Source organism: Chiloscyllium punctatum, chromosome 27, assembly GCF_047496795.1.
Source record: "Chiloscyllium punctatum isolate Juve2018m chromosome 27, sChiPun1.3, whole genome shotgun sequence".
NCBI classification, from domain to species: Eukaryota; Metazoa; Chordata; class Chondrichthyes; order Orectolobiformes; family Hemiscylliidae; genus Chiloscyllium; species Chiloscyllium punctatum.
In genome coordinates this window covers 37,497,168-37,511,476 of record NC_092765.1, presented here as the reverse complement: position 1 = coordinate 37,511,476, position 14,309 = coordinate 37,497,168, and positions in this window count along the sequence as shown.

Here is a 14,309-nt window from a genome sequence, read left to right as displayed (position 1 = left end):
ATGAGTTATCAAATGCCATCTATAATCCAAATGCATTACATCCACTCTCCACCTTTATCTGTCCTGCTTGTTACCTCCTCAAAGAATTCCAATGAATTTGTGAGGCATGAGTTCTCCAGCATGAAACCATGCTGACTGTACTTGATTATATCATGTATTCCTAAATTCCCTGCTGCTACATCCTTTTTAATAAACACAAATATTTTACTAATAGCAGACATTAAGCTAACTGGCCCATAGTTATCCAGTTTTTTCTCTTTCACCTTTTGATTAGGGGTGTTATATTGACACTTTTACAATCGTCAGGACACTTTCTGGAATATAAGAATTCTGGGAAGAATGTGGCCAAAATTCTATCCATTATCTCTGTAGCTGCTACTTTTAATATTATAGGATTAATTCCATTAGGTTCAGGGGTCTTTTCAGTCTTTAGCCCTGTTAATTTTGCTAGTAATTTTTCTCGAGTGATGGTTGTTGTGTTTGTTTCTATTCCTTTTCTGCCCCTTGACTATTTATTATTTTTGGAAAAATATAAATGTCCTCTACAATGAAGACTGATACAAAGTAATTATCTAGCTCCTCTGCCACTTTCTGGTTTCCCATCAACCTCATTCATTAAGGGTCATATTAACTATGGCTTCGCTCATCTTTTTTGTGAATTAAAATAAACCTTTGCTGTCTGTCTTGCAAGGTACACTCAGAATTTATAATTTAGACATCTTTTGTTGGTTTTTAAAACTTTCCCAATCCTCTTGCTTACTGCTAAACTTTGCCACATTGTATCTACTTTCCTTTCCATTTGATGCTATCCTTAAATCTCCTGACTAACCATGGTTGACTTATCCCCTTTCTCAAATCCTTCTTTCTCAGAGGGATATATCTTTTGTGAGCAATAGACTGTTCTCCTATATGTCTATCGTTGTTCCACAACCACCCTTGCTGCTAAAGTCTTTTCCCAGTCCACTCCAGCTAGCTCTGCCTTCATTCCTTTATAAGTATCTTTATTTAGCACAGTTTACCACAGTTGTTTCTGAAACAAGTTTCTCCCTCTCAAACTGAACGCTAAGTTTTTCCATATTATGATAATTGTTTATTAGTGGACTTTTTAGTCTGACATATTTTATTAAACCTGCCTCATGACACATCACCACGTCTGAACTAGCTTGATTGGATCCAAGACATTTTTGTCCATGAAATTACCTTGAAAATGCTCTTTCATAGCTACCTTTGCCATTCTGATATATACAATATACATGAAGATTAACTTCACCCATTATTAATGTACAGGTACACAATCCACTATCTGAAACGCTTGGGATCAGCTGGTTTTGGAATTCTGAATTTTTCAAAATTCAGAATAAATGACTGTTCAACGGCAAAATTTAAAAAAAAATCTTCTCAAAACAGAATTGAGAATGCCGGGCCACACCAGGCCACATCGCATCTTTTTAACGTTGAATGGGTGTGGAGTTGGGTTAATTGTTTGCATGCCAAACAACTTTATTAATGAGAAAAAAAACTTCACAAAAACCTTCAGATTTTGGACCTTTACAGATTTCAGGATTTCGGATAAAGGGTTGTCTATCTGTACTATCTTTTTTATGTATCTTCATTATTATCTGTTTGGCTACATTGCCACTGTCAGGGGCCTATAGACTGCTCCTACCAATGTCCTCTCACCCTTATTATTTGTTACCTTCATCCATATGCAAATTCAAGATGGCCGCAAGTGCGGGAGGATAGGAAGTGTTGGGGCTCCTGAGCCCATAGACTCTTGCTTACCTGGCCAGCTGCATTTCTTCTTTGTTCCTTATAACTTTTGATTCTTCACTTCACTTTTGTATCAAAGTTTACCTTTTCTTTTCTGTGGCTATGATAGAGGAATGCAGTTGTGGGGGCCTGTCATGTCAGCATAGTGGATCCAGATGTCCGCTCTTCATGGACATGATGGTCGCAGCTCGAGTGACGGCTGCATCATCGGTGACTTCTCTGGTGGTGCGGTGGTTTCAGCGGTGGGCGGCATGGTTGTTCCAGTGTGTTCCTTGTGGCAATGGCAGTGATGTGGAGGCTTCAGTGGCGATGGCCTGAGTGATGCTTCAGCATTGGCGACTTGGTGGGTCGGGTGTGTATCTCCTAGCTGTGGTGGTGATGCAGTGATCTCATTGTTGCCTTTAGCAGTAGCAGTATGGTGAGTACTTGCTTTGGTGGCCTCAGGGGCGGCTTCAGTAGTGATATCCTTTGGCTACTCCATAAACCCAGGGGCCATGGAGGGAATTAAAGATAAACTTTGTCTTAAATTTGTGTAAGTTATTTCTTTTTCTAATTTTGCAATTAAAATGGTGCTGGATTACGGTGACTTATGCACTTTTCACTGTATTTTCATAAAAATGTGTGACAATAAATTACTCTTCTATTCTATTATCCTATTCTATTCAACATCTTTCAGTCTAAGATCATCCCTTTTCTATATACCTATTCTATCCTCTACCATGAAAGGTAGCCCACGACTCTTTCCTTTCTGAAAAGTCACATATCTCTGAATATGTACTTCCCAGCATTGATCTCCATTTCTCCACAACAGGCATAAGATCATACCCATTAACCACAACTTGTGCTATTAATTAATTTGTTTTTCTCAAATATTACATTCATTCAAGGCAAGAGCCATTAACGTTGCCTTTTTACCATTAACCCTTTTGACCGTAGTTTCTGCTGTTTTTCTGCATTTGTACAGTCTGTCCCACTCCAGGTGTCGTCATCCAAATAGATGACCTTTATTACTTCCATATCCTTAATTTGCATTTCCCAATTCCCAAACCCGCCCCTAATTGAGCCAAGCATTTAACTCTTTGACTTTATTTACTCAAAATTAGTTTGCCTATATCTCAGATAGTAAATAAAAGGTTATAATTTTGAAATTTCTGTTTTTTAATTGGGCCCCTAAGAAGTCAAATTCTTTCAGCAGAACCTTCTTTCAATTCTGGCTAATACTGTGAGTGCCACAAACACAACAGCAACTGGTTCCCTTTTCTTTCACTCCAGTTCTTCTCCAGCACTGAGGAGGCATTGTTCACCTTGGTACCAGCAAGCCTTCGGGACTCTCATTCATGGCTACAAAGAACAGTATCTATCCGCCTAATTATCATGTCCCCTACCACCACTACATTCCAATTTCTTCCTCCCATTTGAATGGTTCCCTATACCAAGGTGCTATCGTCAGTTCACTCATCTTTGGGCGGCACGGTGGCACAGTGGTTAGCACTGCTGCCTCACAGTGCCAGAGACCCGGGTTCAATTCCCGCCTGAGGCGACTGACTGTGTGGAGTTTGCACGTTCTCCCCATGTCTGCGTGGGTTTCCTCCGGGTGCTCCGGTTTCCTCCCACAGTCCAAAGATGTGCAGGTCAGGTGAATTGGCCATGCTAAATTGCCCGTAGTGTTAGGTAAGGGGTAGATGTAGGGGTATGAGTGGGTTACGCTTCGGCGGGGCGGTGTGGACTTGTTGGGCCGAAGGGCCTGTTTCCACACTGTAAGTAATCTAATCTAATCTAATCTTCAGTTCACTCAGGGTGGCACGCTAGCTCAGTGGTTAGCACTGCTGCTTCAAATCGACCCTCGGGAGACTGTCTGTCGGGAGTTTGCGTGGGTTTCCTCTGAGTGCTCTGGTTTCCTCCCATAGTCTTAGGATGTACAAGTTAAGTGGATTGGTCATGCTAAATTGCCGGTAGTGATCTGGGATGTGTGGGTTAGGTGGATTGGCCATGGGAAATGCATGGTTACAGGGAGAGAGTCTGGATCTGGGTGTACAAAGAACAAAGAAAATTTACAGCCCTGGAACAGGCCCTTCGGCCCTCCAAGCCTGAGCCAATCCAAATCCACTGCCTAAATCTGTCACCCAATTCCTAAGCATCTGTATCCCTCTGCTCCCCACCTACTCATGCATCTGTCCAGACACATCTTAAATGAATCTACTGTGCCTGCCTCTACCACCTCTGCTGGCAACGCTTTCCAGACACCCACCAGCCTCTGTACTTGCCGCGTGTATTCTCCTTAAGCTTTTCAACTCTCACCTTGAAATTGTGATCTCTCGTTATTGAATTCCTCACCCTGGGAAAAAGCTTATCTCTATCTACCCTGTCTATACCCTTCATGATTTTGTAGACCTCAATCAGGTACCCCATAATCTCCTTTTTTTCTAATGAAAGTAATCCTAATCTACTCAACTGCTCTTCATAGTCAGCACCTTCCCTACCAGGCAACATCCTCAGGAATCTTCTCTGCACCTTCTCCAAAGCGTCCACATCCTCTTGGTAATGTGGCGACCTGAACTGTACACAGTATTCTAAATGTAGCCCAACCAATGTCTTGTCCAATTTTAACATGACTTGCCAGCTCTTATACTCAATACCCTGTCTGATGAAGGCAAGCATACTATATGCCTTCTTGACCACACTCTATCCACTTGTGCAGCAACCTTCAGTGTACAATGGACCTGAACTCCCAGATCTCTATGCTCATCAACTTTTCCCAAAGCTCTTCCGTTCACTGTATAATTTGCTCTAGAATTAGATTTCCCAAAGAGCATCACCTCACATTCGCCTGGATTGACCTCCATCTGCCTCTTCTCCGCCCAACTCTCCAGTCTATCTATATTTTCCTGTATTCTTTGACAGTAGCTTTCTGCTACTCCACCTGTCTTCGTGTCATCTGCAAACTTGCTGATCATACCAACATTGCCCTCTTCCAGATCATTTATGTATATCACAAACAGCAGTGACCCCTGTGAAATACCACTGGTCACCTTTCTCCATTTGGAAAACACCTTTCAACTGCTACTCTGTGTCTCCTGTTGGTCAATCAGTTCTTTCTCTTCCTCATGTGTGGTGCTCTTCAGAGGGTTAGTGTGAACTTGATGAGCTGAATGGCCTGTTTCCACATTGTAGGGATTCTATGATCTTCCTTACACTCTCACTCATGCTTGCAAGAATCTCATAACTGGTGGATAATGTAGTGCGCAAGGCTCTTCAAGTGAAAACCCCTGTGTCCCCATCCCTGCAGTCACCTAGACAGAGTGGTGATCACCCTCTGGAAACAAGCATCCAGCTACCTTTTACAGTGTCATCCAGGTAACAGGTGTTAATGATATATTTTTTGCACAAGATTCATATCCTCAATTATCGACCTGTGATTTCAATAATTATTTCCAAGAATTGCCTGACCTTTGTGAGACCGGACTAAGTTTGGATCAATTTTGACTCATAGTTGAGCTGTATCCTCTTAGGATTAGCAGCTCCAAAAATAGTGCTTTATGTATCTGGTGGAAAGGAGCACTCAATCTGCAGGGCAGCCCCAAGTCATGGATGTGCTCGATGACAATTTAATGAACAGCTGATACTAGAAGAACTATATATTGTGAATGTGTGGATGGCCAACCTGCTGCTCATGTCATCCAGAACCTTGATAATTTAATGTTGAAAATCAACAGTACTCCTACTGTCAAGGTGGCTCAAGCTGTGGTGCATTTCTCTCAAAGCATAGCATCATTTGGACAACACTGTGCAAAAGCATACTTATAATTTCCCAAGACCTTTTCCACAAAATCTTTTTGTGTCATTCCACACTGTTTGCTTCAGCCCACACTCCATTTCCTTCCCTTCATTAGCCATCCACACATGCCATGGTATTGTGTCGTGTCGTCTAGAGTAGGTGGCAAGCCCCAGTGGATGGTTCACCATGTAGTTTTACTACTCTTTTCATTGATGAGTTGGCTTGGAGGGTGTTGTGTTCAATAGTCCTATGGAACCATGGATTAAATTGGTTTATAGATCTCCAGACTGGCTGTCATTTCTGCCTTAAGGACACTGTGTTCCACATTTTATGCATTATGCAAGGTTGCACATCTTTTTAAGTCATTTGAAGGAAAGTTCTCCTTAATTTTTGGCTACACTTGGCCCCACTCTCCCAATCGATGGTCACCTAATATAGAAGTGTGTTGGGCAGATCAGAAGAGCTCCTAGTTAACCCTATCCTGGTCCTGGCCAAGGTTACCATACAGTCCAGGCAGCAAACTATCGAGCATGATGTTAACCCAGACTGATGACTTACTTTTTGTGGCTACTTCCACACAGGCTTGTTCTTAGAGAGGGTACCGCATGGTGTCCATTAATATCCTTGAGACACTCTGTAACTGGAAGGGTATTTCAGCTACCAGACTGCATATCAAGCATCCCAAAATGTAACTTTGATTTGATCATTTTCCTTTACATGTTTTTGTTACATTGCCCCTTTCAGGGACTGATCATTTGATCATTGATTAATTTGTTACATTTGGTATTCACAGAGTATAAAACACCAGACTTGTGGCTTGTTGTGCTGGGAGAAGCCATACATGTATCATGACTCACTTTGTGAATAACTTGAAATCTGAGTAATGATTGACTCCTGGTCTCCTCCTTTGCCAACTGACTGTAAGAAGTTTAGCAAAGGCTGTGATGTAGACAGAGAATGGGAAAGTAAGTGGTGCATGCTTATACCATCTGGATGTCACAAATTAGCAATAGGGTGTGGAACAAAGGGTACTAGAAGGTGGATTATGGAAGAAGATATCAAGATCTCTCATCATATAAGGCTAATAGCAAGGTTGGTAGGCTATGACATTTGAAGAAACATTCACTGACCTTGATTTTGTTTTTGTGATGTGATTGACTTTTCGTTGCATCTAGATCTTTCAGGTTTGATTCCTGGGATTGGCCTGCACAGTGACTGCTTTCTGAGATGTCTCTGGAGGGTGTACTTTTGTCATGTGTGGATACAGACCATTTCTCTCCAATTCCATCTGCACTACACTGGTCTCCAGTGGAACATTGTAAAACCTTAGAGCCCACACTCTTTGTTTTTGTGCCAGCTCAGAGTGATTTGCCACATTTTTGCTCCCAGCTACCTAAACCTCCCCTTTAAAAGTTGCAGGCTGGCTTAAAGGTGTCCAGGCTATCTGTAATTGATGACAGTTACTCACATTATTGACCCCCAAAAAATGCATCAACCCATGCTGGCTGGATGTTGAATTTACTGGATTAGGCAGATAGCACAGTGGTTAGCACTGCTGACACACACTGCCAGAGACCCAGGTTTAAATCCTAACTCGGGCAACTGTCTGTGTGGAGTTTGCACATTCTCCCCGTCTGTGTGGGTTTCCTCCCACAGTCTAAAGATGTACAGGCCATGCTAAATTGTCCGTAGTGTTAGGTGAACGATAATGGGTCAGTGTAGACTTGTTGGGCCAAAGGGCCTGTTTCCACACTGTAAGTAATCTAATCTACCCAGCATGCAGCTGCCATGCTTTCTCCATTGCAATCAACAAGTGAGGATCAATTTTACAGTTTCAGTGGCTAAGAAATTTAGTCCCCTAAGTATTTGACATAACAAAGAAAACTATGCACGTGGCTTTGGAAGGATAATGATAACCCATTTGTGATCAGAGTGATTGGAAACTCAGAATGCTAGTTGATGTTACTTAATACAGTTAGTACCTGAAAGGGTTAACTAAAGTCTGCCCATCAGGATAAAAAGGACTGTTCCTGGGAGGAGCCTACTCTACATCTACCCTAAGGATTCACAAAGCTATTGTATGATTGCCATGGACAAAGGGGGAATTGATGTGAACTTAAATTATGATTGTTTTTCCCCTCCTTGTGGCCAATGCTCACTTAATGTTTGCTTTTCTCCTTTTTACTCCCATCACTTTCTAAACTAGGATTAAGGGTGTTCCCAAACATTGCTTTTTAGATACCAATTTTTCATATAAACTCATAACAAAATCCTTGTGATAAAATTAAAGACAGGATTTATTAACACAACATTGAGTAAATGGGGAAATTGCTTTACGACTCCTTTCTCTCACAAGCACTCAGGAGATTCAGGAGAACAAGACAGGAGGGGAGATAAGTTATAAATGACAGACTTTGGTAAATTCATAGGTATTTGCTTAGTTAAATTACAACTTTCAACAAGTCAGCATTTAATAATAGTTTGATGAATTGTTGTTGTTTTTCTCTTTTTTCACAGGCAAAGTCAGCGACTTGGATACCAAGATGGAGGATCCAAGGCAAGTTGTCAGCCTACAGTCTCTCCCTCTGGCAGTCAAACAGCAATTGTCTTAGAATCGCAGAATTGTCTGTTGAAGCAACTCAGTCAATTTTCAATCGTGTGACAGGCAGTTCAGATGACAGTGGCCCATCTCAGTGAACCAATTAGAAGGATATTAAGCAAACAGCGCAGCTTTACCTCACACATGGAAGGTTTCCTTGTGAGATGACATTCTATCTTGTCTCTAGGACCTTTGTATCAGCTTTAGCAGGAATGTTTGTACAATGCATGGTGTCCAGACACTCCTGGAAATAGTGTCATGTGATTGGCCTTTGCCATTTTGAGTTCAGCAAGATTGAACATGTTTAAAAGAAACAGGATTCAAAATATAGCACTGAAAATTTTCTTTGGAGCTTTTCTTCATGCTCTCTATGACATAACTCAGATATAATATGTCTAGCTGCTAATTACTGTTGTAATACCACATTATATTCAACAAGACCAGGTCTTATGGTGGATGGACTCAACCATAATCAATGCCAAATGAAGGAAGATTGAGTGAAGCCATCATAAGTAAGAAATAGTAGCTGAAGGTTGGCTTTAGAGTATCGGTTCCTTAATGGTAAGGTCCTAGGGAGTGCTGCTGAACAAAAAGACCTTGGAGTGCAGGTTAATAGCTTCTTGAAAGTGGAGTCACAGGTAGATAGGATAGTGAAGAAGGTATTTGGTATGCTTTCCCTTATTGGTCAGAGCATTGAGTAGAGGAGTTGGGAGGTCATGTTGCGGCTGTACAGGACATTTTAGGCCACTGTTGGAATATTACATGCAATTCTGGTCTCCTTCCTATTGGAGAGATGTTGTGAAACTTGAAAGGCTTCAGAAATGATTTACAAGGATGTTGCCAGGGTTGGAGGATTTGAGCTACAGGAAGAGGTTGAATAGTCTAGGGCTGTTTCCCTGGAGCATCGGAGGCTGAGGGGTGACCTTATAGAGGTTTATAAAATCATGATGGGCATGGATAGGGTAAATAAACAAAGTCTTTTCCCTGGGATCAGGGAGCCCAGACTAGAGGGCATAGATTTAGGGTGAGAGGTTAAAGATATAAAAGAGACCTCAGGGGCAACTTTTTCACTCAGAGGGTGGTACGTGTATGGAATGAGCTGCTGGAGGAAATGGTGGAGGTTAGTACAATTGCAACATTTAAAAGGCACCTGGATGGGTATATGAATAGGAAGGGTTTGGAAGGATATGAGCCAGGTGCTGGCAGGTGGGACTGGATTGGTTTAGGATATCTGGTCGGCTTGGACGTGTTGGACCGAATGGTCTGTTTCCATGCTGTACATCTCTATGACTCTAAGTCAAGATTGCAGCAATCATTTTGTGCAGGAATGAGGATTGTACATGGTTAGTTGGCGCTTATGAGACCGCAGCTCTTAAAGACAGTTGTTTGCCAATAACGGGGATCTTTTGAAAATGCCTCAGGTTTCTTAGTGCTGATTTCAAAGATAATTTCCTGTGCAAATAAGCTTAGACATATGACATCTAAAATTGAAGATTAGTGTAGGTAAGTTTTAATTTAGGCTATCCATTTCCCCCAGTGTTTTTATGTCCATGTTTTGCTAAAGTACACTAAGGTTTGTGCTTTTTTTTCTTTGGATAAACCACAGGAAAGCAACTCAAAACAGAATATTTAAGATAACCTATAATTGTCTTTCACTTGGTAGGGGGAGGAAATAGGCCAACAATTTTTTAAATACAGAAGAATCATTGAGTTCCTGTTGAAGTGGGAGATGGCATGGGGCAGGATAACACTAGGCACATTGAAACACAAGATGGCTGCTGAGCCATAAGTTGGCCACTTGACGCACAAGGTGGACTACAACTTGGAGAGAGACAGCAGAGCAAACATAGATACTGCCTGGGGCCACTAGATGCCAGCACAATGAACTCACAACATAGTCAATAGTTTAAGGTGGCTGGGAGAGAGAATACACATGAGTAGCGTATACTGTCCACCAAAGTGTCTGGGTCCAGCCAACACCTTTGATAGAAATGCTCACAACTTGATATGGACTCAATACAGAGTGCTAATAGCCAGGGCTGCAGTAATCATCCTTCTCAGGAAGAGTGCCCATTACTACAGCAATGGACTTCCACGCAGATGTTGAAGTTGACAATGACTGCACTGGAACTGACAATGACCGCACTGAAATTAACAAAGGCTGCACTGGAACTGACAATTACTGCACTGAAACTATCAGTGATTCTGCAATGTATACAATAACGGTGGCTCAGTGGTTAGCACAGCTGCCTCACAGCGCCAGGGACCCAGGTTCAATTCCCGCCTCGGGCAACTGTCTGTGTGGAGTTTGCACATTCTCCCCTTGTCTGCGTGGGTTTCCTCTGGATGCACTGATTTCCTCCCACAGTCCAAAGATGTGCAGGTTAGGTGAATTGGCCATGCTAAATTGCCTGTAGTGTTAGATGCATTAGTCAGGGGTGATATAGGGAAATGGGTCCGGGTGGGATGCTCTTCGGAGGGTCGGTGTGGACTTGTTGAGCTGAAGGGCCTGTTTCCATAGCGTAGGGAATGTAATCTAATCTAATCATAAACAAACTATCTTACAAAGACAATAACCTCATCACTGACTTTATTCTGTTACAAAATGTATAAAAGTATGTTGACATGTGCTCCAGGTTGAAAGAAGACTCGCAGCTGACCACTGTGCTTTTGGTGTCTCTCTCTCTCTCTCTCTCTCCCTGGAACTCAGGTATTTCCTTGAACAATAAAATCTGTCGTTGAACCCCGACTCTGACTCCAAGGCTGGTGAATTTCCCCAAAACACTATGAATTAATTTCAGAATGATTAACGACTAAGGTCACTTACATTTAACCCCTTGTTCTTCAGCCTATCGGATATTGGATGTGAATGTATGGATGTATTCCAGGGTGCTCTACAGTGACAGAGCCTTTGTTCAATGTTGTATGGAGAATCAAATTCAAAAGCAGCAAGATAATGAAAATTATTTTTCATTTTGTATCCTCCTGAGGACTAAAGCCACCAATCTCAACAGAAAGAAATCCATTACTTATTCCTAGAAGCAATATTTTGGTAGAAATCATATTATCAATAAAGTTCCATTAGTGAATGGTTTCACTGAGGTAGCTTATATGTCAGAAATAACTAGTGTTACATTCTAGTGATTTCCCCACAGAGAAACTGTAAATCAAATTTGCTAAATGACCTCCAAAGAAAATATTACCGATAAGATTCTAGTCATTTTTGACTTTACCATAAATCACAAACAATGCAAATTAAACATAAATTAATAAATAGCTGTAATTAAAGAGATAAACCACTTCAAGTAGTCAATGCAACAGAGAAATATCTTACACAATCACAAACACCCAATCACTCTCCATACAAAGATAGCACTACCTAGCTCCAAGTTCCACAGTACACTATTCTTTATTCACCCCACAACCCACCCGGACCCATTTCCCTACATTCACCCCTGACTAATGCATCTAACATTACAGGCAATTTAGCATGGCCAATTCACCTAACCTGCACATCTTTGGACTGTGGGAGGAAACCGGTGCACCCAGAGGAAACCCACGCTGACACGGGGAGAGTGTGCAAACTCCACACAGACAGTTGCCCGAGGTGGGAATTGAACCCGGGTCCCTGGTCCTATCTGGAAACAGTTTTCGACCTTCTAGTTTCAAAAGTATGATTGTCAGTAGCGAGACACACTTTGACAAACCCTCTCTCTGTCATGTCACAACAGTCTGATGATGTGGTTTTCTACATTTCTTGTCAAAGAACCAATAACACCTCAGTTCACACTCCATCTGATGAGGGAGCAGCGCTCCGAAAGCTAGTGATTTCAAATAAATCTGTTGGACTATAACCTGGTGTCATGTGACTTCTGACCTTGTCCACCCCAATTCATAGTCCGACCATTCCTGGAAACAATCACATCAGTGTCTGTAAGCCATTAATATTGCTTTTCAGGATTTAGATCTTTTTGACCAGTTTGCACTGTATCTCTAAATACCTCTGCCTTTCTTTCAACATAAAACCACGATCTCTTCCTGAGAGTGATTTGTTGCTTCTCCTCACAAGATTTGGTGGAGTTCTTCCTTTGGGCTGTTTTCTGTTTGTGTAGAGAACTGTGAGCTTCATTCTCTCATTCCCCAGCTTGTAGCTCTCATATCTGTACCTTTCCTTTTATTTGTCTTCTGGGCAGATGGTTTCTTTCTAAACTTCCTTTCTGCCAGAACTACTTCCGGGTCGGGGATGCCAAGTCACAATGACTGGTATTTCTTTTGAGCCAAGAAAGCTACAATTTATTCTTTTACAATTATGAATTCTTCAAAACTTTTTTCAAACCATTTTGAAAGAGTTGCAGATTCCAGCGATATTTTAATAGTCCAGTGAGTTTCCCTCTAAGCCACATATAATCCTGACTTTGAATCATATCATCATTTCCTTCACAGTCATTGGCTTGAAAGTCCAAAGGATCCTTCTGGACATGAATATTATGACATCCTTCTGAGAGACCTTCTCCCCATTCTCAACTTTTTCCAGTTCTCCGTCTGGCAATTTGTACTCTTCTCAGTCATCTCTGCTCATTCTATTATGTTGTAGGCTGAGGTGGATAGAAAGTATGGTACGAGGATAAAGTGGTTTGAGCAGTTTATTATGAGTCAGAACAAAGACTGACATAAGACACACCAAAATTAAGTATAAACATGCAATTCACCAACTATTTCCATTAATTTTAATAACAAGGCAGTGGCCTGTAGAAATTAATTAGCAATTAATCTGAGGGTTGTTGGTCATTGATTTAAAAAATATGATTGGGGCAGAGTTTGGGTGTTATGGGAATATGTTCATATCCAGCTCTGCAAGTTTACGATAGTGCTTGAACTTGAGTGTTGAGGTCAAAAATGCCACAGTGAGTGACAAATCAATGTTAGATATTCACTGATACACAATGTATCTACCTAACAACACTGGAACATGATAACACAACTAATGTACTCCAGATGGGGCCTAATATGTTGCTTCTGCCAAAGTTAGGCTTGCATAGCACAGACACCATTTAGGACGTAAAACTGCACCAAGGGCCAAATGTAATGGATCACATTCCAGAAAACAAAAATACATCACCTTCTTTAGGCTTTTTTAATGTAATTCTATAACCCTACTTTGGAGAGCAAAGATTGAAAACCACTGTAATACATTCAGTTCAGAATTCAATTATGAACTGAAGCAGTGTTTCATGTGTGAATAACATCTAGTTGATAAAGAGATCTACTTTACTTAACCACTTATTGACTGCTTTAAATCCCTCCAATGTCTCCACCTCTTGGAAAAGAGTGAAGTGCGTTAGAATGTGGAATTGGCTGTTCGGTCTCAGTTTGTGCTGGCAGGCTGTTAGCAAGTGTGTGAAACCAGCCTGAGGGCAACTGTGCCACTGACATGTCTCCCTCTTAGCTTCCAGTTGTTTATTATCTGTTGCTAATGTTGCAGAGATGCCTTTCCATAAGTTGAACAAGACATTTCCTGCTCAACAATTAATTAGTTGCTGCCCCTTAATGTTTATAACCCTACCAGCGACTTCTAAATGTCTCACTTCTTAAAGGAATTTTGTGAGGCACGATCTGCTCTATCTGAAAACACTGGGTTGGTTCAAAATCACCTATTCATACAGTAATGTGAAAAATACTTTAGAGGTGGCAGGCCAAAGCAACATGTGTCTTCAATATATTCAGTAGAGTGGGTAAGATCTGTATTGAATTTAAAATTGTTTCTCAATGCCGATAGACTTCATGCACTTCCCACATTCTTGGCACTTTTGGACAAGCTAATATATTTGATGTCAATGAACCACTTTAGCTGTATGAGAACCACAAATGACTGTATTTAAATGCAGTCTCGAATTTTAAAAAGTGTGAATTGAAAGAAGACAATGTTAAAGTCATTTCAGAAAATGAAAATATACTGACATACTTTTTCAATGACCCATGTGATATTCCCTGTAATTTTAGATTGAGTAAAATAGAAGTTGATTCTTTGTTATTTCTCTGTGTTTTATATCTTGAAGTACATGAGCAAATCTTCGAGCAATAGGACTCTGCCTTTCTTTATTTTCCATGAGAATCGTTGATTAAGTTTGTGTTGCTAAGTTAAAAATTTAAGTGAGCAATTTATTG